Here is a 27,744-nt window from a genome sequence, read left to right on the forward strand (position 1 = left end):
ATTTATGACATATATAGACCTAATCACACATGACGGCGACCCACTCCAACTCCAAATTTAAAAACGTAGGTAAACATATTATATTTTATTTTTTTTGCTCTTAAATTGACGTCTACAATATGACGTGCGCCCCACGTTCGTGAGTTATTGATTTTAAGTATTTCTTATTGTTCTAAATTCATAAATAAATTAAAAATTTACTTGAAGTATTCCTATTAAACATTGCAGTTATTAAATTTGTAGTACTCGTATATAATATATAATATGAAAAAAAAAATAACATTCCGTAGTCGTATAAAGTCATACACTTTATTTAAACCTGACGAGAAAAGTATTTTAAACAAAATATTATGTCAATTATAAAATTAATTTTATTTGGTAAAGTTTATTATGAAAAAAAAAAGATTCTTGATTTCAGATGCTTTCTTAAATTTGATGAAACAAGGCTTAAACTATGTAATATCCATTGTTAGGTCAATGTACTAATTTCACGGTGAAGGTCGAAACAAGAGTATTGATCTTGTGACCCAGTCTCGTCACATCAATGGTCGTACGTGACATCTTCAACAAGATACTTCCTTGTTCAAATACTATTGTAGTGCTTAAAAGTATTAGAATTGGAAATTAAAAAAAAATTAATAGAAAATACTTAAAAATTACTCCAATGCACATGTAATACATATTGCGTTAATTACGTGTACATTTAATATAAAAACATAAAAATAATATTTACAGTACTGATTAGTCAGGTTCGGAGTTAAAGCGAGGTAAGGTAAACCTGTTCAGATAAGAGAAACAGACATTTTTTCGTTTTTTTGTTAATGAATATGTAGGCAAGGTATATTTGTTAAAACTCAATTCATTCAAAATACATTCAATGCTAAAATTATGAGCACTAAATACTGTTCCTAAAAACGAAACAGGTATTTTTTTATGCTATTGTTGACAAATGTGTTAACGTACGTGATTCGGATATCTATATAGAATCTAATAATATTTAGGGGATTTCATCATGACGTTTCATTTAATCGAAAAATAAAAATTAAGAACCATAAAAACTGTTTTTTCAAAGTTTTTATCGAATCTTTTATAACAACAAACGTTCCATGAAAAAGACATTCAAGAATTTATTAAATAAAATGAAGATTCGATTTAATTATTTAAATATAAAACCGATCATATTTCTATCCTCATTCAGTATGTAGTTCTTCTAGGACTTCTTGCTCTATCCTTCAAAATTGCCACCGCAGTAGCGTGCGTTGGGTCGATAGCACCGGCCCGCGCCAGATCTATCAGGTTATCACTAGGTATGTAACGTGCAAGTTATATTCTTTTGTCATTCACAGGTAATTTAATCTTTAAATTCACTTTAAGCATTTAAATTATTCTTGTTAATTATATTTATACTTTCTCCGATGATAAAATATCCTTTTAACTATACAAAATGACTTTTAAGCAGAAACCGACTAATTTAAAATACCTCCATAAGCAAGTGCAAATTGAATCTTCCACACTATCATTATGAGCCAGTTTTAAATCTTTAATAAATGGTCCATCAGCCACACAAAGTGGTTACATGAGGCAGGCCTATAAAAGGCATGAAAGTTATTTGATGTCAGCCAATCGGTCCTGTTATCAACTTTTATTTATGACGTGAGTAAAAATTGTTCACGCATTATCTCTTAGAGTTCTCGCCTGGATGTTTGTGATGCAAATTGTCAACGTTATGTTGAACATTAACAAGTATGAGCCAATTAAATAACAGTCTTTGGACACTTTTTAAATTTAAACATGGATATGATTAATATAATATTGATAAGATATAGAAGGTAGTATTTCTAACAGTGAGTTGAAAAGATTTAACTGAAAATGGAGTCGTTAATCTCATATGTCTGTCTTTATCGTGGAAGATTAATAATAATTGATATTTAGTTTAAATTTAGAGCTTCGCCTTCACGTGGTTAGATTGAAAATATTTTTTAAAATAATACCTTGTTTTGATAATAGTTTTTACTATAATTTTGGGACCTTTTCTACCTCAAGTTCTCAGAATATTATTATATCAATGAATGCGTCTAGACTTTTCTTAACCTACTGTTATAAAACGTGCATCAATGAATTACATATATTTTATGATTTTTTAATATTATTACGAACTGATTTCATCAATTTTAATACGTTGTTGTTAATTTATAACAAAAAGAGTTAATATTTCAGCTGCAGTACTGTTACTTTTTATAAGTATTTTAGATAGATAGTAGTTTTCAAGATGTCTAAAGTGTGAAATGATTTAATCGTGAATGCTAATACTTTCATCCTGATTGAGCTTACAAATATAATTTGGCACTGCAGTAGGAACTTTCGCAATACCACAATAACGTAAATATTTTAAAATAGTTGCAGCAGTACCTAAGCAGCGTGCTGTTATAAAGCAATTAAACCGTTGTTCGACAGAGCCCGAAATTATACCGTAAATTTCTGATATTTACAAAATAGGAAACGACTTACACAATAAACTAGCTAGTATTCGTAGGCTTAGATTAAAGTGTCATAATATTTCAGAAAATTTTAGAATTCCAAACCACTAGTACAATTTATAGAAACACAAAAGTTATAATATATTTCTATACAGTAACAGCCTGTAAATTGCTTACTACTAAGCAAAGACATAACCTTCTCTTGAAATGGCTTAGAGTTTATTCCACCACGCTACAACACAGTTTGGTAAATATACATGTGGCAGTTTTATGTCCAAAAATGCATAAATTAAGCTAGTCAAAACGTAATGCGTTCATGTATCATGTTCATTAATGTGCAATAGCTCAGATTAATTGCCCGGGCGGTAACCACTACCAAACCATTTTTGGCCACTTTACCAATTGATAGGAAGAGTCGAGAATGGTTACTGTCTTGATACAACCGCCATGCTTAATGTTCTTATTGATGCTTAATGTTCTTAATGACGACCTCCGTCGTCGAGTAGTGTGTACACCGGTTTTCATGGGTACGCCACTCCGAGGTCTCGGGTTCGATTCCCGGCCGAGTCGATGTAGAAAAAGTCTTGGGTCTGGGTGTTTGTGGTACCGTCGTTACTTCTGATTTTCCATAACACAAGTGCTTTAGCTACTTACATTGGGGTCAGAGTAATGTATGTGATGTTGTCCAATATTTATTTATTTATTTTATTGATACCGGTTTCAGGCACGCTTAAAGCGATGCTAGGGATCGACGATTCAACGAACTACACTTAACACCGCATAACAATTACTTTTTATTGGATAATCGTCATTCAGCGACATTTCTTCATGTATGGTAATCGTGCCGTTTGTCTTGTTTATTGATAGTTGTCAGACGAGAAAATGTCATAATTGACGCGATTACTATTTGTGGTGTCTTTGTATGATATAATAAAATGTGACTAAGTAACTTGTAACTAATGTACGTAAGAAAATCTTGGAATCTTAATTTGACCCACTTCCCGGTCTTCGATTAGGATGAAATTTTGCACACGCTCTGACTTCTGATGATAATACATGACTAGCTAAGAAACGTCATTACAAATCCAATCTAGCGGCCTCCCCAAGTTGGCGGACTGGCTGTTTGAAATCCACCCCTATGATATGGACATCAAATGAAAGGGTTTGCTGTCAGGAATACGAAAAAAATAGTTACGTGACTTAAATCTAATATGGCGGACAGGCTATTTTAAATGATACATGATATGGGTATCAAATATAATTATATATATAATTTTTGGACAAAACGCTCCATTTGTAATTTTTAGTGCGTGCTAAAAGCGTGTTTTTTAGTTTTTTAAACTATTATTATTATTATTCATATTATTAGTACCTAATAGTCTATACAGATTTCACACAGGTACGTATGGTGTGTGGCGTATTTACTCTTTATATCGAAACATAGCAATACAAGGAATTGCAATTTGGCCGTACTAGATAGCAAAAGTAAGCTTAGAGCTTACATATACGGGTTTGTAATTAGTCTCAACGCCAACTATTGTTTATGCGTGAGTGCACTCACGTGTACGGATTTGCAAAAAAAAAAACGATTCAAACTAGTTCATACCAACTTTGTTGGCTTCTATTAAGGGTTTGCTCGAAAAACATGATTTAAATTAATATTGTTGAATAAAACCAAACTTGACATATTGAAAAAACATAAAGTAATAAAAATCTTTATACGCTTTTATACGTTAACCACTTCATCACCTTGTAAGGGTAGAACGGAATTCTTCAGTGAAAAGTACTTTCTACGTCTTGACATATACTTAGTGGCAGGGCTTTGTCCAAGCCCGTCTAGGTAGGTACCACCCACTCATCAGGTTATCTACCGCCAAAGAGCAATACTCCATTGTTTTCCTGTTTGAAGGCTGATTGAGTCAATGTAACTACAGGCTACAAGAGACATAGCAACTTAGTTTCCAAGGTTGGTGGCGCATTGGCGATGTAAGGAATGGTTAATATATCTTACAGTGCCAATATCTAATGGGCAGCGGTGACCACTTAACATCGGAAATGATATGCTTGAAAAGTGTACATTTTTGAGGCACTTCGTTCTAATTGTTTCGAGTCTTGCACATTACTAAGATCCGGTATTATCAGTTCAATTTATTTTGTAACGATAGAAGAATGAAGAAGAACTTTAAAGGTTTTTCCGTACGAAACCTATGCCCAGTTAATTATAATTTAACAATAGATGCCGGACATGAGAGCTTGTGTTGTGTATTATATATATATATATAAGCTGTATAATCTTTTGTTACCATTCAGGCTCGAGGGCTTGGAACTTGTATAACGGACATAACTTGCAGCTTAGTGATCTACTGCGGTTGCACATTTACCTGACTATAAAGCTTCCTGTGTGACGGGAAAATTGCTAACTACTTGTTTTTAAAATAATAATATTATAAAGAGTTTTATTTTTGAAATTCGTTACTTATAAACATTGAAATCGCATTGGGAGAAGAATACTAAGCTTCAATAGCTCAATGGTTTACGGGGCGCCTAGCGATGTAAAAGGTCATAAGATGGATTCTGCCCCTTTGATCTATTGTCGTCCCCACTCCTAAAACAAGTGATAAGCTGGATAAAAAGGAGTATTTGTAAAAACTTAATTAATTTGGGGCATTGCTACTATTCTTTAAAACTATAAACCTAGAATAAAAGACCTATGATAACTTTTTCCATAGGCAAATGAGTCGCATTTGTATATATATAGCGTATGTATACGTATAATGACTTTGTTGTATGTATATCACGATTAACTATTTATATAAAGGTAAATGTTAAAATAATTGCTGTAACGATTCCGTTTCAACATCTTTATTCATCATCGTGAACAAGGAAACGTTGTGAATAATGTTTTTTCGTGTCAACAAGCTCTAAGATAAATAGTATGTTTATGTAGTTAGGTATATTTATATTATATACATATTCATTAAAGGTTTTGACTTGATAATTGTTCCATTAAGTAGCTTGTAAAAATATGTCTAATATTTATAAAGACCGTTTAACGTAGTTGTTATTGTATATATTATAATGATATTTTTTTTTAAGAAGGAAGTTCTTAAATCGGTTGTATTTTTATATTTGTTACAGAACTCCTTCATTTAGGAAAAGATTTGTTAAATTCTGCTTTTGTTGGAAAAGGTTACTACTCTTACTCGTTTGGTTCTATGTAAATTTGAAGAAAAAAAAACACCCCTAAGGCGAAAAATTACGGAATGAAATTCGTTATGGGCTCTATTTTATTTACATATATATATTTTAACTCTTATACATTTTATTAGTAAAGAAAATTTTAAACGGTTATATTTTTTTTATATTCTACTTTCTACTGAGGGTAATTATTACAATGGCTGAATTTCGTCTCTCCTCTTCCTTTATTAAACAGAGATAGGGAGGTATTAATTGCTGTTCGTTTGTTTTGCTAAAACATACAAACAGCTCGATCTATTTGAATAATATATATATATATTTTATCACTTTAATACAGCGGTGATTTAAAAATATTTAAAATCCAAAAATGTATCTATTTTGTATGGAAATTGTCACCAATATATTCACAGTAAATACAAAATAACTACAAAAAGTAAATACAATATAGTATTATTAGTTACTAAGCTGTACTACTTCTAAAAAATATCGTTCGCTGGTATGATAGGTACAAAACTGTCATTTAAATTTATTACTTTTAAAAATTGTCTATTTTGTTCTAAAATTAAAGTTTTAAAGTAAAAAGTGATATAAATTGTAGGTGATACAAAGATCATTTAGTGTTGCATAAATGATGATTCAAATTTTTTTTTAAGATATATGCCAAAAATATGTCTTATTATGATTTTTGTCTTATTATTATCGTAAACGTGTTGAAACACAACATTGAATGGTGGTCCAATGTATCACCATTCTATTAAGAGTTCAGTACGAAATAGGCTATTTGACCTTACTGTAGTGATGTATATGCGAATGAATCTTCAGTTCACTGCTCTTTTATCAAAACTTCTTTAAGACAAAAGTCATAAGGACGAAAGTGCTGTATTTTTTTTCCACATATAAATAAACTTATTTTATAGACAATGCTCTCTATGTTTATAGTCGTAGTGGTTGTTACACTGTTCACTTCGTATTAGTTATTGGTCTGTGCGTTGAATAATTCAACTTAAATCTGACATTTATTTTGCAGCTGTGAAAAGTCTCGAGACAATTGATGAAGTCTGGGTAATAAAATCTTAAGAATTCCGTTTTGTTCCATTAAATGTGTGAGTCAAAAAATTTGTTTAACATGGACTTAAATATTATTTAAGCAGGAAGACTTTCTATCTTTTTAGCTTATTTATAAGGTTGACCTTTTACTAGTTTTAAATTTACTCTGCATAGACTGAGCTTCCATTCCGCTGTATAACTTAATTAGTAGTAGACATACACTACATACGTATATGTAGTTTTTGTTTTGAATGCTCACACATTTCAAAATACCAATAACAAAAGTGTTCTTAAAGTACTCCTTCAATTGTGATAAAACTTGTTGAGTCGCTCTGTATGCCAGCGAAGGCCCTGGTCTAAAATAAAAAGGATTTATCTTCGTACGTTTGTCCATCAATATAAGCTTTTATGTACACCCTTAGTCTACCGATGCAATGCAACGGGTAGAAAAAAAGGTTTATTTAATAAAATTGGTTTGGGAAATGAAAAAAGTGAGAATAATTTTGTCAAGACTGTTTATCACGTTCTACGAGATGATATCGATATCCTGAAACTATCAGCCGCTAATTATGCAACTGCCGTCGCATATAATTAGTACGGAGTCAACATCGTCATAAGTACGTAATATATTTAGCGGAGAATATAATATTGTTTAGCGGTCTGATCAAAAACATGCTCTTAACTCACTGCAAAATACAATCGTGAAATATCAGAGAATGATAAGCCGCAATGGCTATAATAAGTATAACATTAAAAGGATACAAACATCAAAATATCATATTACATTAAACACATTAAGTCGTTTTTAAATATTTCATATATGAGATATGAAGTGAGTTCTCACAGAGTAGCACTTCTGGTATTAAATATTAATAGTCAGTTTTAACTCGGAATAAGAAAATTAGCAAGTCATACGAGCTTATGTCGAGAGCCGAGATGACCCAGTGGCTAAAACACGTGATTCTTAACTGAAGATTGCGGCTTTAAACCCGGTTTTTAAACCCGCAAACCCGCATTCGAACCCGCATTTGATCGTGGTGGGATAGGAATAATAAGGGAGAAGAAGCCCACCTGTGGGACATTTACAGGCACTTACTGTAGAACGATATAATTTTTCCAAAATGTTCCTTGTAATATGTTATAACAAATCCTCAATTAAATAAGAAATAAGTTAATAGATATAAATTAATGAATGTTCATATGTACAATTTAAAAAGTCATATAAAAATAAGACATATTAACCATTGATGTACAGTCTTGATATAAAGCGCTAAAACGAAATTATACTGCATTTATATACGACAACTCACAGTAAAAATGTACAATTAAATACTTGGCGGTGCAGAGCAAATTGGCCAATAACGCCTTAATTGAGACATTCAGCTGAATGCGTTAAGATTCGAATCTCGCTAACATCGCTACACTTGCGCACAACATTTGACAGCCATGCGATAATTACATTCACGTTATCGAGGTAATTAATAAATGTAATATTTTCGTTACTTATATAACTTTTTAGAGTTTAAAAAAACAATGTCATGTTATTTGTATCATACGTTAATATTTTTTTTAAATAAGATAACTTAGAAAATAAATTTCGATTGACGAATGTCCCTTCGACAAAAATAATCTTCGTATAATAAAACCTTCGAATCTTCGATTTCCATCAAACAAGATAATAGTTGAGACAGTTCTGTTCTCTTTTCTAGATCTTCGATCTGATACGAAAGATGATTTTCGGTTCGGAAATGTTGATTTGATACTTCTTATTGGGTGGAACTTTTTTTTTAATATATGATGTCATTTATGAATGGCTACAGTTTTTTTAATCAGTACTTAGACTTCTAGTGTATTCCATTTCCCATAGTAAAAATATGAAATGTACTTATGTGGTGCTTGTTTAAGATTAATATATATTTTACACTTTTTCCCTTGACAGTACTGTAAGTCTTATATCTCGCCCGGGCGCCACTCCCCGATGGTTATCACGATTACGAGCCGCTATAGAGACGCGATTTAGCCGCTAACGATTTATACACTTGACGTTACTCGTCGTATTAATATTATATGCATTTAAGATAGAGGTTTGAAAAGTTGATCGTACTTGTTATAATTTTAAGTCATCGTTTATTAATTTAACATTTTTATATTTGTTTAATATGATATTCTTTAAAAGTCTCAAGTATGTCTCCTATGATATCGGAAAACAAGAAGTATTATTTTCAATGTTTTTAATCGTCGTCGAGTTCATATTGAAATATTTATTCAAACTAGACAGTTATAGAGACACCGTTTAATTGAACCAACACAAATATGTTATTTTAATAGAGTATATCATTTACTTACACATAACACCTTAAAATATACAGAAAAACAAGTACGATTTTGTTACTTAATTTTTTTCCATATTGAAGTTACGCGAGCCTTAAACCATCACCTCAACGAACACCTTTGCCTAGTGCACACATTTATTGTCTTGTCGTTTTTTTTTAATATGACGAAATTATATGGATACTACTCAGACGAGCTCAAGTTCTTTGCTGAGTAAATGCAAATAAGTTTCATACAAATTACATATGCTGTCATTATCGGTACACATGTTATTTGTTTATGTAAAGATATAAAATCAATTACAGAGTGAGCTAAGATAAAAGATAGATAAAAGTCTACAATTTAAAATAGATAAGATTGAGTAATATAACCTACAGTATTCTAGAATGTAAAGCCTAGAAACACTAAACATTTATAACTCAAATTTAATTAGCAGTAAGTCGAGCTTAGGGCAAATTATCGCTATATTTGTGTTGAAATATTAACTTGTCAGCAATGCAATGTCGGGTTACGCTCCAATTCATCTCATTAGCGACGCAGATCTGCCTGGACTAATGGGCCATTACTTGCGCAAGTTGTACCTTTATATACATATTCATTTCTTGTTTGGTCTGATATATGTGAAGAAAACAATTTAATGTCACAATGAGTTTGTTTTCGAATCCATTCAATTGATTTTGGTTTAATTGAGCAAGTAATCGAAAGCGTTACGAATTCCATTACAATTGGGATTAAACGAGTAATTGGTTTTGGTTCTTTTAATATTACTGTAGGGTATTTAGGTTTATGCATACATTGAAACGTCAATAATTTTGTCGATGGTATGATTTTGACGTATGACGTATTTCCCTTCTCGTGTAGGCCGCGGTAACGTGTGCATTGTGAGTGCGCCGCGCTTCAAAATTAGCTAGTGTAACGGACTATTATCCTTCTCCTGTAATATCACCCATCCCTTGGCTGTGTTCTTCGAGTGTGTGAAGACCCAGGGAGCGCTCCCAAGAAGAACGTGTCGTCAAAAGTAAGAGCCCAGATTTTGAGGTAACAACTGCCCTTTTTACTCAACTACAGTCCACTTATCGTATCTTATCATGGAAGTTCATAAAAATTATACAACGACTTTTCTGATGCTGTCCGTGGATATTTAGTATATTTAATTAATTTTAGTCTTGGGCTATAATATTTTATATCGTTACAAGTAAATAAATGTTACAAGACTGGGTGAAGGTGTCCTCAGAAAGATTGAAGTTTATTTTACCACTCTACTTTTGTTCGGGTATGTGGATTCATTTGACTTTTTCCAGTAATACGAATAAATTTAATTAAATTACCTACTGTAAAATATTTTATTAACTGTGATCATTATTTTAATAGACTAATACTTAGTCTCACCTTAAACGAAAAGGCAATGATGTCAAACCTCCGTATTTGCATAGATAGTTATAATATTATATACTATAATGAAGTGGATTTACGCAAACGTACGATTATAAACAAACAGGCAAATATTTTTTTACTACGAACATTCAAAAGATCTTTAATGTACAAAAAGCTTTGTAAGTAAATATAGCAGAATTAATTTTGCCACATTTATAATATAATGCTTAACCGAAAAACAAATTCAATTAAACATTCTGCTCAATATTTCTTTTACAATAGAAGTTTAGTTTTTGATTAATTTGTTTTTCTTCTCTTTTATTATCTGTTTTATGTGTATCTATGTTATTAATTGTGTTCCGTAAAGCGATCTATTTTTATCTATCGATCAGCCTAAACGAATTTTTACTGGACCATACACTGGACATTCACTGTTAGGAAGTGTTATTGCAGGTCATAGACCGATTCAACATTAATAAACTAGAACGTAACCGGGGCGGGCTTGTTATAAATAGAATGACAATATTAAACAATATTTTATTATTAACTAGCTGTTGCTGTGACTTCATTAACGTTATTCGTAGACAATTGTAAGTTTACTTGTTAGTTCAAACACCAGTACTGAGTATTGTTGTTTCCGGTTTGAAGGGTGAGTGAGCCAGTGTAACTACAGGCACAAAGGACATAACATCATTGGAAACTAAGTCCCAAGATGCATAAGGGATATAAGGAATGTTTAATATTTCTTACAGAGTCTTTGTCTATGGATGGTGGTGACCGTTTACCACGGTGGCCCATTTGCTCGTCCGCCTATCTATATCATAAAAAAATTGTCGTATTCGCCCAACTAAACCAGCATTGCAAGAACAAAACTCCTTAAACCATCAATGATTCTTCAACCAAGAGATCCTTATGCTTGTAATACAATGCCTAACTCACCCTTAAACGATTGGCGATTGTTTAACTAATCAGTAATTAATAGCCTTTCAAGCAGACAATAAAGCCCTATATCAGTAAAATTTAATTTGTCTTCAATTTGTGTAAGCTGGCGCACTACCTATTGTACCTAAAATGGTTGTACTAATTGACAAACGCCTGTAATGCGGCGAATGTACACCAGCTCACCAAAGTTTTAACGCCACCCGACGAGTGATAGGAAACCACTTATCATTTGCTCGTCTGCCTTCCTAAGTTTAATTTATTAAAAACACATAACGAGACTCGATTGCCGTGAAGAGTTCAAAAAAGTAGATTATGTAATAGTATTGAATATATATCACGAATTAACACTAATTAGGAAAGTTGCTCAATTAATTTTAAACTTATCTCTTTACTAACAGGTATTTGAAAATGCTTTTAGATCAACGAGTATCGCTCGTACATTTTCAAATCATTAAATAATTGAATTAATTCGAAACAAGATGGCGGTACGATCTATTGTATCATTAGCTTAACCCATATCACGTATGGCATAGATCTACTATCAGCGGCGAAAATCTCGTTCCCATCTACTTCGACCGACTTCGTGAGTCTGCCTGCCTTTGTGAACTTTAAATTCTATTGTGCTAACCTAATTATGTTAATGTAGAGTTCATAACTGACGTTGCAAATAATTGTCTTTGTGGACCATAAATAGAATTTAAAAAGCAATTATTTATCATTTAGTAGTACAAAGTATATAAATAATTCTTATATATATTGGAATTACTTTAAAATTGCATTTTTCTATAATAGGTTATTGGATTGCCAAATGGTCCCCCTGGTATCTGGTCTCCACTGCCAATAGAATAGAAATTGGCGTTCTGAGCAATATTATCCATTCCTTACATCGCCAATTTGCACCCAATAATTAACCTTAGCTCTCATCGTTCTTGCCGAAACACAACGATCCTTAGTATTGCTGTTCAGGGGTAGAGTAAGTGATGTGTGTGTAGTACAGATGAGGTTGCACAATGACCCACAATCATGTACGCTTACATTCTTTTTTGCGAAATTTCTGAAACATTCAGCGGATTCACGTAGCATTTGACAGTCTTCGCTTAAAAATAATCATGTCAATCGGGTGCTGGGTTGCTATGTGGAAGAAAGATAAACCAATAAACACACTTTCACATTAATAATAGGATTTTTAAAATTAGCAGTTATAAAGTAGATACGAAGGAGTTCAAGAATAACGAAGGTATTTCACTCTGCAGATAATTAATACAAAACTATTGTCTATTTTACATTCATTTACTTTAGTAATTACTAGCCCGCCGTATGAACTTTCCCGGCTCCAAATGCCATCAAATTTTAATAACACAATAACGAAGAACATCGTAATTATTCAGTAAACGCAACGTATACAATTATAAACATGATAATCAATTAGTAATTGTGTACACAAATGTACCTACATAATAATTAATCAGGTTTGTTTGATCATTCCTTAAGATGTAACACCCCGTCTTATTGCCTCCACTGCTTGATATTTTACAAGCTTTTAATTAAATTCACCTCAGTATGTGTGGGTCAAATCTTGCAAATAACTGATTGAACAGCCAATTTTACCCACAATTTCTGTTCTGGTAACAATACTGTTTTATAATTATAGTATTCATCTTTTTACTAACGTCCAATATTGTAAAATTTGGTACAAGTATCAAGCTTATCTGAGTTAAAACGATTTCAAGTTATAGTTAAATTTCTGTCGATCATTGGAAAAAGTTTCACCCGTTCAAATATCTTATCGTTAAAACGAGCACCAATAATGCATTTAAATAAACATCCATTGCAAAATGGTCGTTATTGACTCTCTGGTATATTGGGTATGGGCATTTCTTGACAATCTTGAATAAAGATTTTTGACTTTGCCTTTATACCTGTAATTATCTACTACACAAAATAAAACACATGGATATAAATCTATATATATTTCAATAAAACCCATACGGATTCGAATATAATATTTTTAAGGTTATACTCATTGTCATACCCGGCGCCTATCAATCCTATATCAAAATGCAACGGTGCCACATCAAAGTGCCATTGTAACTCGTAAGCTGTAGCCGTCTTATAAGGCATCTCCCTTGCGTTGACGAACGTACATGCCCATCTGTCAGCGCCTGTCATTAAATCTTCGAGCCCTTTTATGTTGATGCGATCTTATTATGCGGAAGTTCCGAGAATTAGTCGATACTGCGATCTTCGAATTGTACTTATAAGCATTTCTAATTACCTAAACTTTATTCTTGACCTCTTGGGAACTATGTTCATTTAAATTAATTAATTAAGAAACGAAGTTGTTTGTAGCTAAGATTAACGAGGTATATTTTTGCAAAGTAGTTTAGCAGACTAACCGTAATGAGGTTATTACTTATATGTTGCTATTACTTATGTTTTCTGTCACTAAATATATTTTAAGTGTAACTTAAAATATAGTAACCGTTCCACAGCTGGGCTTGGTTTGGAGCCTTATTTCACCATGTCGCTTTAACAATGGTTAGTGGTTACATAAGCGGTATATTTTTTTATAGCACTTACAGGATTCCTCACGATGTTTTCGTACTGCCGAGCTCGAGATAAATAGTAAACATCAATAAGCACTTAGAAATTTTGACCTTCGTTTGAACTCGTGATCCTTGTTTAAGATTAATATATTCTTACTAATAGGCCATTTCAGCTCACGTATCTATGTACACATATATAAACTGAACAAAACTTTGATTTAAACATCAATCATATTTTATAAATAACAATTACAATTTAAATTGTACACGCAAACACGTATCATATCTACGCGCTCATTTTCTTCAGATATCTACAGATGTTTCTAAAAACTACAACTTTACTCAAAGTCTGCATACATTGATATAATGTTTTTATATTTTATATCAGAAAATACCTCAACACGGATGTTCATAAAACATTGAGAAGCGAAAGAGCTCTAAATAAAAATGATTTGAATATGACAGTATATTATATTTATTGCGCACGCGCCGGCCACCGGCATCGATCGATATGAAAACAAAATGTACTTACTCGACTGCTTGCATCACGACCACACGGGCGCGAGTTTAAAAATGGTTTAAAAATAAATACCACGGTATAATTTTCAAATTTCACACTCGAATTGTAAAGGAAATTATTTTTGGCTAGTTATCACTACACACAGACAATAAGCGCGTTGGAGCTTTCGTGTCACTTGAAAGGCATTTAATTAATTTTGATTTAATTTTCTCGAGATAAAATATGATTTTTTTCAGATCAAATCAAATAAAATTCCTTTATTCAATATAGAAGCATTAAACGTATTAATTGTCAGATTAAACACTACCATCACTTTGGAATAGAAAATACCTTTAAAGATCTTTAAGCAGACAAATGCAACTTTGCAAAAATGAAAAATTGGTTTTGTCCGAATGTTTTTTGAAGCGTTGTTATGAAAGTCGAATAACATTGACAATGAAACAGTGTCAAGCGCCAATTCTATTAAGATGTTTGAATATAAAGAGAAATGCAGTGACGCATCTTTACCAATTTACAACATGACAGATATACACTCACATAAAAATATTATAGACCTTATTGTAATATAATACGGAGCGAATTTGCAAAGCACGGATTTGGTTAACAGTAATGCTGAAAGGATATTTTGTGAGAGCATGGTACAAAATGAAAATGAATTAAGAACAATCTGCTTCAATCAAAAGGCGTTAGGCGAACTTGACCCGAGATGTGTTTGTGAGTATTGAAATAACTTTTATACGCTACACTATATTAGCACAACATTGTTATTCCAAGTTTTAAATGCTTATTTGGTTCAGTTGCAAGCTTACAGAGCTACAGATATCGAGATACTGGGTATAAATCCCGGGTTGATATTCCTAATACCTAAAACAGTATTGAATTCTCAGTAGGAGCCCTGAGTGTGGAGGTTGGCAGTGCGTACTCTCGTTCTTCGGAAAGCAAGTAATGTTGAGTTGTATTTGAGTCTGAAGATTTGCCGCCCCGGTGGATTACTAACTCCTGTATAGGCTAGACTTCATTATGCATAGTTCCAAATTAATATGTTATCATTTCATATAAATAATAGTTTATTGAAATACCTACTAGCAATGCACTCATAATATTTTATTATATACCTGATAATATTGTTGATATTTTTTTTTAAGATTTACTGATGAATAGTTTTTTTACTTGTAAGTATATGTAGGGTTTGAAATAAAACTTCTATTTTTTTCTTTTCGGTGTATTTGATCAACTAGTCACCAGAACAGCGAAAAATAAATTAAAAAAAAAGTAAATATATTTGTAAGGGTATATCGTGTGACATATAAAAAATAGTAAGAGACTGAAGCAACGAAGTTGTTTGATTTAAAAACAATATTAAAAAAAATATATGTTAATTATTTTTATAATGTTACGAGTACTTGCGGGTGTAAAAGTAAATAACCATACTTTACTCACTCTATATAAAACCTGTTACGCACGAATAGCACACATCTTTCAGCTCTTCGGCCGAGAGAGTGGCCGGATATTCTGAATTCGTAGATCGATCAAATCTCTATTCGTAGAATCTATACAATGCAGTACGTACGTCGTATATATTACGATATGATATCTACCTACTCGAGATTTAAAATTACTCCTAAACAAAATATCAATCTGCGACGCCATTAAATTGTATAAATGCCAAGGTATAATAAATAACGGAAGGATCAAGTAAGATCGTTATTACTAGGAAAAAAAAATTGCTTTCCGCAACTGCAAAAATATTGAGCATACATTTATTAGAACGCCTCTTAGTAGTAATCGAATAGTAGTAGTACTAGACTCGTATTATTTAAACCTTCCCTATTAAAAATACTAATTATTACTTTAAGCGCTGTATAATGTCGGTAATAAATCTACCACTGTTAATATGGAATTTAAATAAACTTGTAATTAAAACATAACTTATTATCTCGATTCGCATAAAACCATTCACATCTCAGTAAACATGTATAGACCGTTTTTTTTTCGTTTTAACATACGCGTTCGACATGAAGGTAAATTTATAATAATATTTTAAATAGACAAAGTGGCTTTACATTACCTGATCTTAAATGAGATAAAATTAAAAAATAATTGTAATTAAAGTTTTCTTTAAATTAAAACAATTTAGGGTAGATAATCTGTCTGAAAGCAAGTGGTCACCACCAATAGACTTTTGCACTGTAAATATAATATTAACGACCTCATTGACAATGCACCAGCGACCTTGGGAACTAAGATGTTATCCTTTATGCCGGTAGTTACACTGACTTATTTATCTTTCAAACAACAACACTAAATATTGCTGTTATAAAATATCTAATGATTGGATGGTAGCTATTCAAATCCTTGCCAACAACAAAGCTTAGAGAAAAAATAATAAAATATAACAGAAAAACGGTTCTTAAGTTGAATATAATACATTATTTCAAATTGTATCATATATCAAACTTATAATTTCCTAATGTCACATAATTAAATAACTATAAAATATTGCTCCGCTTAGACAACAAGCTTCCTGAGTTAACGAATATCAATCATGCCACGAACATGTAAAAATCAGGAATCCAACACGGAAATTATGCATCGCATTAAGTCTTGGGTGATCTGTTGTCGGCTCCTTTTATGTGATCAAGTATGGAATTGTTATTTACAGCATGTATGAAATAAAATTTATAATGAGTTCCATCTGTATCGTTAAATTGATTTATCGATTCATTTAACATTCAAAGCCAAATGATTTACATCTTAGACTATATAGATAATAGGGAAAAAAAATTTTATTCGTCACGTAAGATTTCAAAAGAATGTTATTTAACTTTTTTGTATGTTTTAATCAATTCTGTAATGATAATAATTTAATTTAAGTTATTTTTGAATTGTGTTGATAACATTAATATTAAATAAGAGGGTACTTTGACTTTTCTGTTCATTATTGTGAGTCACGTGATTTGTAGTGAGGCTTATATAAGTGATGGAAGCTCGGTACAGAACACTTTTACTTTTACTTTTCACTTTGATCCTGGACCAGCAAGTTGCTGCTAACATTTAAGGTACGATATAATTTTGTGATATAGTATAATTGTTATTGCTTGTTAAATTATTGATGAATATATGAGATTGTGTTTTTGGAATTATCAATATACAAAGTTAGTATTATATATACAAAGTTAGTATAATTGTACTTAACTAACATGACTGTATTTTTGGATATTGAAAAAGAGTAACTACTGAGTTTCTTGCCGGTTCTCCTCGGTAGAATCTACATTTCGAACCGGTGGTAGCTTTACTTTAAATAGTTTGTTAAATGACGATTCATAAGTGCATGGTTAAATAAATATTTGTGTTTCATATATAACCTTTTATTGTCTTATAACCTTAAAATATAATAAAATAATAAAGAAATAGAAATTATTCTTAAAATATTCTGACATAATGTATTAACTCTCTATAAAAAATCTAACACCCGCATCATTAAAAATGAAACTAGCCAGCTCTACCATTTTAATATTCACTTCAAAGTTTCTTGTGCGTAGTGTTATCTGTCAATTACTTACGACTAAAGATTATAAACCAGACAGACAGACAGACGATTTTGAGCTATTTAAGAACATTAGTACTAAAATTGGTAAAAAAAAAGATTCTAAATCGCTCTAACGTTTGGTTCACTGCGATTTATATAAAGTGTCGTAATCATCATACGTATCAAATCATTTATATAATTATGTTACACCGTAAGTGATTTTTATATCGTGTATAAACAGGTATAACATCACATTATTATATTTAAGACAACATTGCTTCAAGTGCTATAGTCTAGACAATATTATACATATATATATGTATTTCTTTGAGACGCGTTTTAATAAAAATCACAACAAAATAGCAAAGATACAGCAAAATTAATGATTACTAAAATCAGCTGTCAAAGAGACAGCAACAATACATCGGCATTCATACGCTAAATTAAGATATAGAGAAAATTAATGAAAGCGGCATTTTGAGAAACAAAGGATACAAATTGGTACTAAGATGCTGTTTCATTTGTCAGAGTAAAGTGGTCGGGTGACATCTTTAGAACGATTAGTGACAGCGCTGGTGGCGAGATTCGTTGGATCCAAGTTGACAGTTGAGAAATGACTACACTTTTTACACTGGTAAAGAAAGTTGACAAATAGGTACCATTCGTATTTAAAAGTCGAAAAAAGCGGCTAATTAATAGATTACAACATTTTAGTTTCCACGATATTTATTAGTAATGAGTCAAGTCATATATAAATCCAATCATTTATTAATAGATGTAGAACTGTTCATATAAATGATTATTTATTGTTTTTTCAATTTTATAATTTTTAAATATATTATGGAATTTTAATCATCACCTAGAAAGATAAGCACCGTACTATTACTTGTGATGGTGCGTACAGTTGCGAACAATATGTCTATTTGGCTGGTCTCTATTGAGCATACGTGGCTCAAATCACTTAAAACAAAAATCAATACCATTTTACTACATTACATTCACAGCTGAACCATTGTTTATGAGGACAAACACTTCACACTCACAAAAGATTCTAAATCGAGATTTATGACTATTGAAGTATTATTGAGTATTTTCATTGACAGATGCGATTGATCGTAAAATCTTATTAAATTCTTTATTGATGGCACGTGTAAATACCTTGGTAATTCCACTCGCTTTAATCGCTCAAGACTAGCGTGAAGGGTATCTGTAACAAAATAAATTATTTTATCCATTAATTTTTTTTATACATACATATACATATATTCAAATCAAATTTATTAAACTAAACAAACAGTAATACGGAAATACGACGACATATTTTTTAAAAAGTACTTGTAAATGCATTTAATGATATTAATATATTTTTTATATTATTGTATACAATAGTTGAAAAGTCTTGCCAGTTATATAATTGTATTTAACTAACATTACTGTATTTTTAGATGTTGAAAAACAGTAACTACGAAGTTTCTTGCCGGTTCTTCTCGGTAGAATATACATTCGGAACCGGTGGTAGATTTACTTTAAATAGTTTGTTAAATGGTGATTCAAAAGTATTGTAAAAACCTATTTGAATAAAGTATGTTTTGATTTTTTGAGTTCTTTTGGTAAAATTCTAAATTCCGAAATTTAGATTCTACTCATCTATCGCAAGGTATTTAACATTTGATTTATCATGTAAAATCACAACTCAAAAGCACTTATAAGAGCCTACTCGAATAAAGTATATTATGATTTTGATTAATGCGAATTTATAAGGCTTAGATTAAAGTGTATTTCACCTTGTATGACTTTTGATAATAATCCCCGTGTCTTTGGTAAAATACACATGCAAAAGCAAATAAGCGATAAATCACCGAGGTTAACATTGTATTAATTGTAAGAACGTTTTACTATACACGTAACAGTTTCGTAAAATCATGATATAATTTAGGTTATGGATTAAATTGGACAAAGTGACATGCCGAATGTAGTTGAAATTTATTACTTGGGTGTCACGAACATAATCTGCCGAGACGTGACCGAAATCCTAGATAAAGTCGCAAATACAAAGCGAGCCGTGTTCGGCGTCCGATTTATATTTATTTAACACTATCGTTACAGCTTGACCTATGCGCTTTTGCCATCATGTACAGGTTTATTGGTAATTCGACGTATTCACATTAGGAGGTGATAGGGGTGATTATTTGCGATAATTTAAACCCCCATATGCATGATGCAAAAGTGAACCATTTTTGAGTTATCGCGTTTTTTAGATTTTTTCAAAATAAGTCCAAAATGCAACTTCAAAAATTTATTTAAAAAAAAGTATCAATTAAAATCTATTTTTTTCTTCTGATTTATAAAAACGATTAAACACTGGATATTTCAATATTTAAACAATAATTATCGGACCAAATTTAAAAATGCAAGACAGAAATCGATAACAGAATATCTTAATTGTAACTTAGCTACTGAACTTTTTATGTATCTAAATTTTATTTTAAATTTGTATTAAGTAAGTAAGTTAAGTAAATAAGTAAGTTTTTTTACATTGGTTATTATTTTAAATCAATTTTGTGGGAATTTTAAAGAGCGACCTTTAGTACGAATTCGGTCATGTTCGAATACGAATTTCCGCCAGCGTCCTTTCTGATCATTTTATTTCGGTTGCTTTGAAATAAATTCCTAGTTTTATACATTTTCGGAAAGCTAAGTAAACGATTATGTTTTTAAAATAATCTGCAGAACAAGTTTCATAACGTTTTTTTTTGTTTTTCAGGCACATTTTTTATGAAATATATGAAATTATATATATGAAAAAATAAAAAATATATTGAAATAATATCGTTTTCTGTCTCGCATTTTTAAATTCGGACCGATAATTATTGTTTAAATATTGCAAAATATCCAGTGTTTAATCGTTTTTATAAATCAGAAAAAAAATAGATTTTAATTGATATTTTTTTTAATAAATTTTTGAAGTTGCAATTTTGACTTCTTTTGAAAAAAATCTAAAAAACGTGATAACTCAAAAATGGTTCACTTTTGCACCATGCATATGGGGGTTAAATTATCGCAAATAATCACTCCTATCACCTCCTAACGGGAATACGTCGAATTACCAATAACCCTGTACATAATCGCAGAAATTAAGTCGACTACTACGTAACATCGTTGGTGCTCTTTGCTAAAACAGTTTATTACTAGTTTTTCAAGTTATTCAAGATTATATTACCACAAGTAGAATGGTAAATAATAATGCCTTAAGATAAATTAGATATAAAATATCTTAAGAGTTACATGCGTGAGATACGACGTTGGCATATAGCCGGGAGGATTGGCAAAGCGGAATCCAATCGGAGGTCTGTATATTACTCCAACTGATAAATTAAAATTACATCACTGACAAGTGTAACAAACAACACAGCGGGGGCACTCACAACATTAATCACTGCACCCACGAGATCACTTTTATTAAAACAAACTTTACCTGCATTCACATAAAGATTATTATTGTCGGTTAAAAAATTGACGTCTTCAAGCTTATTTGCATTATCATATACAAGCAATTCTAGTACATATTCTCGAGTAAGTAAGGAAATTAATTCACCGCATTATCGATCTTGGTAGTTGTTGGACCATTGAAGTCTATTTAACAAAATATCACGTCTTGTCCGGACGTGAATAGCAAGTGCAATACAAATACTATGATTTGCGATAATTATATTTAAACTCCAACGTTAAGAGTAATGCATGCGTAAATCGCACGAGAAATTAATGTTAAATCATGATTGTTAGTTTTAAATAACCCATATTATTTGTTTTAAATTGATTGCACTTGAGAATTATGAACTGGTATTATCGCTTTCTGATTCGAATGAGGTATAAAAATATACTCGATTTGATGTGTGGCATTGTAATTGAATAAATCTAGTTGGAGAAAATTAATGTGTTTCTGAGAGGATAAGATAAAACGTAGCATTAAAATATTATGTACTGTTTTTTTTTAAATCTTTTTAATTTAGTGTTAAATTACGTGCAATAACATACGTATTATTTCAGTTGAAGGTAAACGAATGTTCTAGAGAAATGGTAATGAGTTTGACACGGTGAACTCTAACGAAACCGCATACCCAATTGGAACTTTATCGCTGGCAACGATCTGGCTACTGGTTCTAATGGTATTTTATGAATTGATTATGGACTCGGTATCAATAGGTTCGTCTGACATGTTATGTTGACTATTAATTATAACTCATATTTGTTATTACAAAACATCAATAGGTTTTTTTAAACATTTGACATTTCAATAATTGCTCACCATCTTTTACAAATTCTAATAAATAAATGATCTGCCAAATCTATGAATGAAACATCCAAGTAGAAAACTTGTGAAGAAGTTTAACTAGAATTGAAGTATAAGCGATTATACGAAAGACGTTCCAATTAGCAGTCTTTTGTAAGTTAAAAGCCGGCATTGAGTCAGAGGGTAGTGAGGATTCGAATAATCAGGCACATATTTGAGACTCAATTTGTTTGGTCTACTGATTACTTACTAGGCGCCCTATAACGTCAAACATAAGTTTTATACCTTGTAACATGAGAAATATCCATCAGGATACCGTGGGAAAGGGTGTATTAAGCAACGGTCAATATTGGTTCACGCTATTCATTCTTACCGACGAATTTAGGAGCTACTTTTTCTATGGTATCATCAAACAATTCCTCTCCACCGCCCGTACCTTTTACACCTACGTTCCTCGTGTTTGTATTTAGGTTTGTGATTAGTCCGTCTGTCGCCTTGCCGATATATAATAGTAAATAATGTATTTTTGTGGGTCATTTTTATTGCCGGTGGCTTCGAAATCGTCATGGGTGGTTTCTTGAGCGTGGCCTTTCTCATTTTATGACAATGCTCTTTTTTGGATGCCGCGCTTATGTTGAAAATGATAGAGTCTTCACGTGGATTCTTTGTTGCGTTAAACTGTTTGGCTTAGCGGAAACGGTTACTATTTGATGTTACTTTTTTAAAATATGTCGTACAAAAGGAGTCAAATTGTGAAGTTTAGATTATTGAGATTGAAGCCAAGTATGTCAACCATTTTAAGTTTGTGAAACATTTTAGAATGTTTAAAGAAGATCTTTTTTTAAGTATCGTAAAAGTTAAAACGAATAAAAATATTTATAAATGATCCTATAAAATGTTGTTACGTTTTCATATCCATTTATTTTTTGTTGTCTTCGAGTCACTGTTATTTAAAAAAGTCGTACTATTTTCATAACCTCTCGTTAATCGAACTACAATCGATACAATGTGATCTATCGCCTCGGTCATAATCAAATTAAACCCCTTATGATGTGAAGGATGCTGTAAAATCTTCGCGGCTAATAACCATGTTCACACTCGCTGAGAAATAATTATGTAAGTTCTCATAGAGACAGTTCCTGGGTGAAAGAGATAGTTGTATAGAATTACATACGATCAAAAGAGCCAGCGACATTATTTTTGATTGTAGTGTCAATGTGTAAAGTTTGTCTTTATCAATGGTGAGAAATATTTGTGATATAGAAGAATTTTTAAAATGTGTCTTATAATAATGGTAATATTATGCATCGTAGTTAGATATTACGGGATAAAATCGCAAATATCAACAGTATTTCTTTTAAATGCATAGTACTCAATATTAATTACAACATTCACGTTCTACTTAATTTAATCAATCAATATCTGTCCCATTTTTTTAAACTGCCAAGCAAATATTTGTTAAAATATGCATGTGCAAATTATGTGACTTTTATGAATCTTGTTTTAGAACTGAATCAGAAGCTCGATTTTTTAAACTCAAACAAATGCAGTTCTGTTCTTGCGTCTCATTAACACGTTTATTTTAACACTTTCTTCCGCCCAAAATAAGTGTTTTTGTAACCAACGCATCATAAAATCGAATTTCTTAAAAAACAAACAACTTTGTTTATAGAAGACAAAATCGAACAGCGATTACTGTAACGGTACATCATTTGAAAATACATAAACAACAATCACATTTAAAATATAACAGGCTAATATATAGCTTAATATTTTCGAAATAAGATCTACAAAAGCTTGTACATTTTAAAGACACACTAAACGTCTATTAAAAGCAAATGAACAACCAATCTATTTATTTTACGATCATAAATCGTCCAAAAAGATGAAGAGGTGGTGTTTAATCACCAATTATGTGTAAGCAATTAGGGGCTTCAACTTTTTATGTTTGCAGGCGGCGCTTATAATAGTTATATTGGCTACAAGCCGACGAATTAGATACGTTTCCGATTAGGATTTTTTAGGAGAAATTTACTGATTTCGAGAAATGGGTCCATCATCGAGAAAATTGATTGAGTATTTTTTTTTAATTTAATCGTATTTATCTACATATTTCGTCGTATTACTGACGATCAGATTTCAGGTATACTAAATCATCATTTGTAGTTTTGAAAACTGAGACGGCCCAGAGGCTAGAAGCATATAAGTATGCTCACTAAATACTGCGTAGCACTACTGAGTTTATGTAGTTATCTTTTAGCTTTTATATTTTATCTCGTAATCCGAAGTGAAGCGAAATATGTTGAAAAACATTGTCAAGACCGCTTTTAGCCATTGCAGGCAACCTTACTACTACTTACTTAAAATGCACAAGTGTGTGTGCAAACCTCTCATAATCCGATGGGGCGCCAAATCCAACACGACCGGATAGAGGTCAGGCGTAGGACCAACGGTTTTACGTGCTTTCCGAGGTACGGGAATTTATAAACTTTCTACTTCCAGACTCCGGGTTGTTACTAAGAAATTTACGATAGAAAAACCCAAAAAACTGGATATCCAGCCATACATCTAGCCACTAGACTAACGAGGCAGTCAAGGATTATGATATTATGTCACATGTGTATCCAAGAACCTGCATTGAAGGAGCGTGGTGAAAAGTAAGCCTTATACTCTAGAAGAGTAAAGGCATTTTCTCAGTAATGGGAGTTTTATAGTAGTCTATGAGAAATATTTATTTGTACAATTTAAATCTTTACCATTTCAAAATGAAAAAAAGTGTTGAAACGATTTACTTCGTTTATATTTATGATGTTTTTTTGCATGATATCATACTATTTTCGTTCAAAAATAACTACCGCTATTATTATGAATTGATTCTAAAGTATTCATATACATAATTTATACAAACAAACAACTGTAGAATTTTATATTTTTATAATCAGGGCCTTAAAAACAAACTCTAGCCTACAAAAAAAGTTTTTAAATGCAAATAAAATAACATTCTTAGTTTCATATAATTTATTTTTTCATCCTAGTGATCCGTTTTTAATTCATTCACAATAAGCCCATCATGAATTTGAAAATTATTTATATACCTTATTGAGTTCAAATTTGAAATTCAATGTTGTTTTCGTACGTCTAGACCTTAAACTGTGTTGTTTATTGGAATTATTGAGGAAATCCGTAAGTTCGTTAGTAACTAACGTAATATTTATTTATAATGTATACGTTATTATATTTATTATGTAAAGGAACAGTAAAACAAGTCATTAGTTACATTATAATAAACTTTGAATGTATTAACTGACAGAAATCAACTCTATTCATATTAAAACAACCTTAATATTATCTAGGACTTAATTTAAATTTAAACCGAAATGACTTTATACGCTCCGAAATTACTCGTAAAACTATTAAAAGACTAAAACGCGATAAATTCAACGTGGACACAATCCTTATCAATTTAAGAGTTAATCGAGAACAAAATTAATATTCAAACTTAGACTGTTTAGGATATAAAACGTATAGCTCTGTTGTAATGACCAGATACTAACTATATTTCATTAATAAATGCTAACAGTTTAAATAATAATTAACCGATTTTAGGAGCGGTCCATGAGTTTCAACGTAATTGGCCTACGTTTGATTGGATTGGATGTTTTAGAATGTAGTAATAGGATTACATACATCTCGATGGTATTTCACTACGACTTAGTTATTAAATCTAACAGAAATCGTCCGTCTGATAGTCGATATGGTCTACTAATGTGTCGTACGTAACAAATATCGTAAGGAAATATTTCGTGATAATAAATTGCACTAATTTCATCGAAATTTAGGTAAATAGTTTAAAATAAGGAACAATAGGTTCACTGGTGTGAATTTTATAATCTAGTCATAGATTTACATTCAAATACCTCTTAGTTTATCACGTGAGTTTATATTAAGTGTTGTTTAATTAAGGTGTTAAAATTAAGAAAAATACTTCATACTAATTTATCAAAATTTCTGCAGACGACATAAATACTTGTAGAATAGGCTTATTTACTGTTGGATTGTAGATAGATTTTTTTAAAGAAAAGAAAGCAAAGTTTCGTTTGAAGTAAAAAGGGTATATATAATAGGACCTGTCAAACGCAATGGAATTTAAATAACTTTATGACGGCCATTAAATAAATAAGGTTGTTGTTCTTGAAACTAGGACATTTACATCATACAAGAAATTATTATGAATATTTATCTAATATCATAAAGTAAACCGAATGAAATATTCTTTTAATATAATGTGAGTTAACAAATATATTGTATTTTATTTTGCTGTCTGTATTGTTTCTGACATCAGTAAAGATTACTGACACACACTGATACATGTTTAAGCACGAGTCATTCATACTAATTCACGCCGATAATTCAGCGTGGAAGGGCGCGCCTTCGTGACTTAAAATGTCTAAGTTTTATATTATCTGTAATGAATGTTCTATACACGATCATTTAATGATACGCATTATAATATAATTATATGTTAAATAATTGGTGGAACCTGAGTTTTTCCTTTCGTTTCAATCTACATTCCAAACCGGAAATCTACATTACAATAATTATTAAAATCTTGTTAAATAACGATTCTACGACGAATATATGAAAATATGTTTGTAAGATTACATTTGATTTTGTTAGGATATATCAATCTTTTAATGTCAAAGAAACCATCAACAACGACAAAGATCCGAATTGCCTGAACTAAGTATTAATACTTTTTCAATTTCTGTCATATCTTAATAGATAAGATAAGAAATCTTGAGACTTGTAATTACTGCTCTAATTTATGCCGTAAACTTGTAACGATACTGTAATTAAATGTAACAATTATCATACAATCAATCTATTTAGCATTGAAACAAGCTTGCATGCTAGCAATGAATATCATTCAATAGTATGAGTTTAGATTTTGTTTATTTCTCCTTTACACTAGCATTTTAGATTACTTGAAATTATTAATGATGAGATTAAAATAAGTTACAGTATATGTCATTAAGACCTTAACATAAAAATAGTTAGGTTTAGGTTTAAATAATTTATTATCTACAAAGAAATATATTGTTACTTGGTGGTAGGGCTTTGTGCAAGTCCGTCTGGGTAGGTACCACCCACTCATCAGATATTCTACCGCCAAACAGCAGTACTCGGTATTGTTGTGTTCCGGTTTGAAGGGTGAGTGAGCCAGTGTAACTACAGGCACAAGGGACGTAACATCTTAGTTCCCAAGGTTGGAGGCGCATTGGTGATGTAAGGAATGGTTAATATTTCTTACAACGCCATTGTCTATGGGCGGTGGTGACCACTTACCATCAGGTGGCTCATTTGCTCGTCTGCCTACTGATATCATAAATTAAATTAATTAAATTAAAATACTTATGTGATAACAATAAATTACAGTAATGTTCACTTGCAGTTCATCGTCGTAGCCATTATATGTAATATTATATATG

General features: G+C 31.2%; 1 protein-coding gene across 2 annotated transcripts in view; it reads right to left on the bottom strand.

The window, feature by feature from the left end:
* LOC113398603 (uncharacterized) overlaps positions 1–27,744 on the bottom strand; it is a 203,398-nt gene that overhangs the window by 49,091 nt on the left and 126,563 nt on the right. For both annotated transcript variants that reach the window (XM_026637413.2, XM_026637412.2), the window contains one exon: positions 19,123–19,171. The gene's annotated coding sequence lies outside the window, so the exon portion shown is untranslated. The remainder of the gene's footprint in view (positions 1–19,122; positions 19,172–27,744) is intronic.

Source organism: Vanessa tameamea, chromosome 14 (genome assembly GCF_037043105.1).
Source record: "Vanessa tameamea isolate UH-Manoa-2023 chromosome 14, ilVanTame1 primary haplotype, whole genome shotgun sequence".
Taxonomy (NCBI): Eukaryota; Metazoa; Arthropoda; class Insecta; order Lepidoptera; family Nymphalidae; genus Vanessa; species Vanessa tameamea.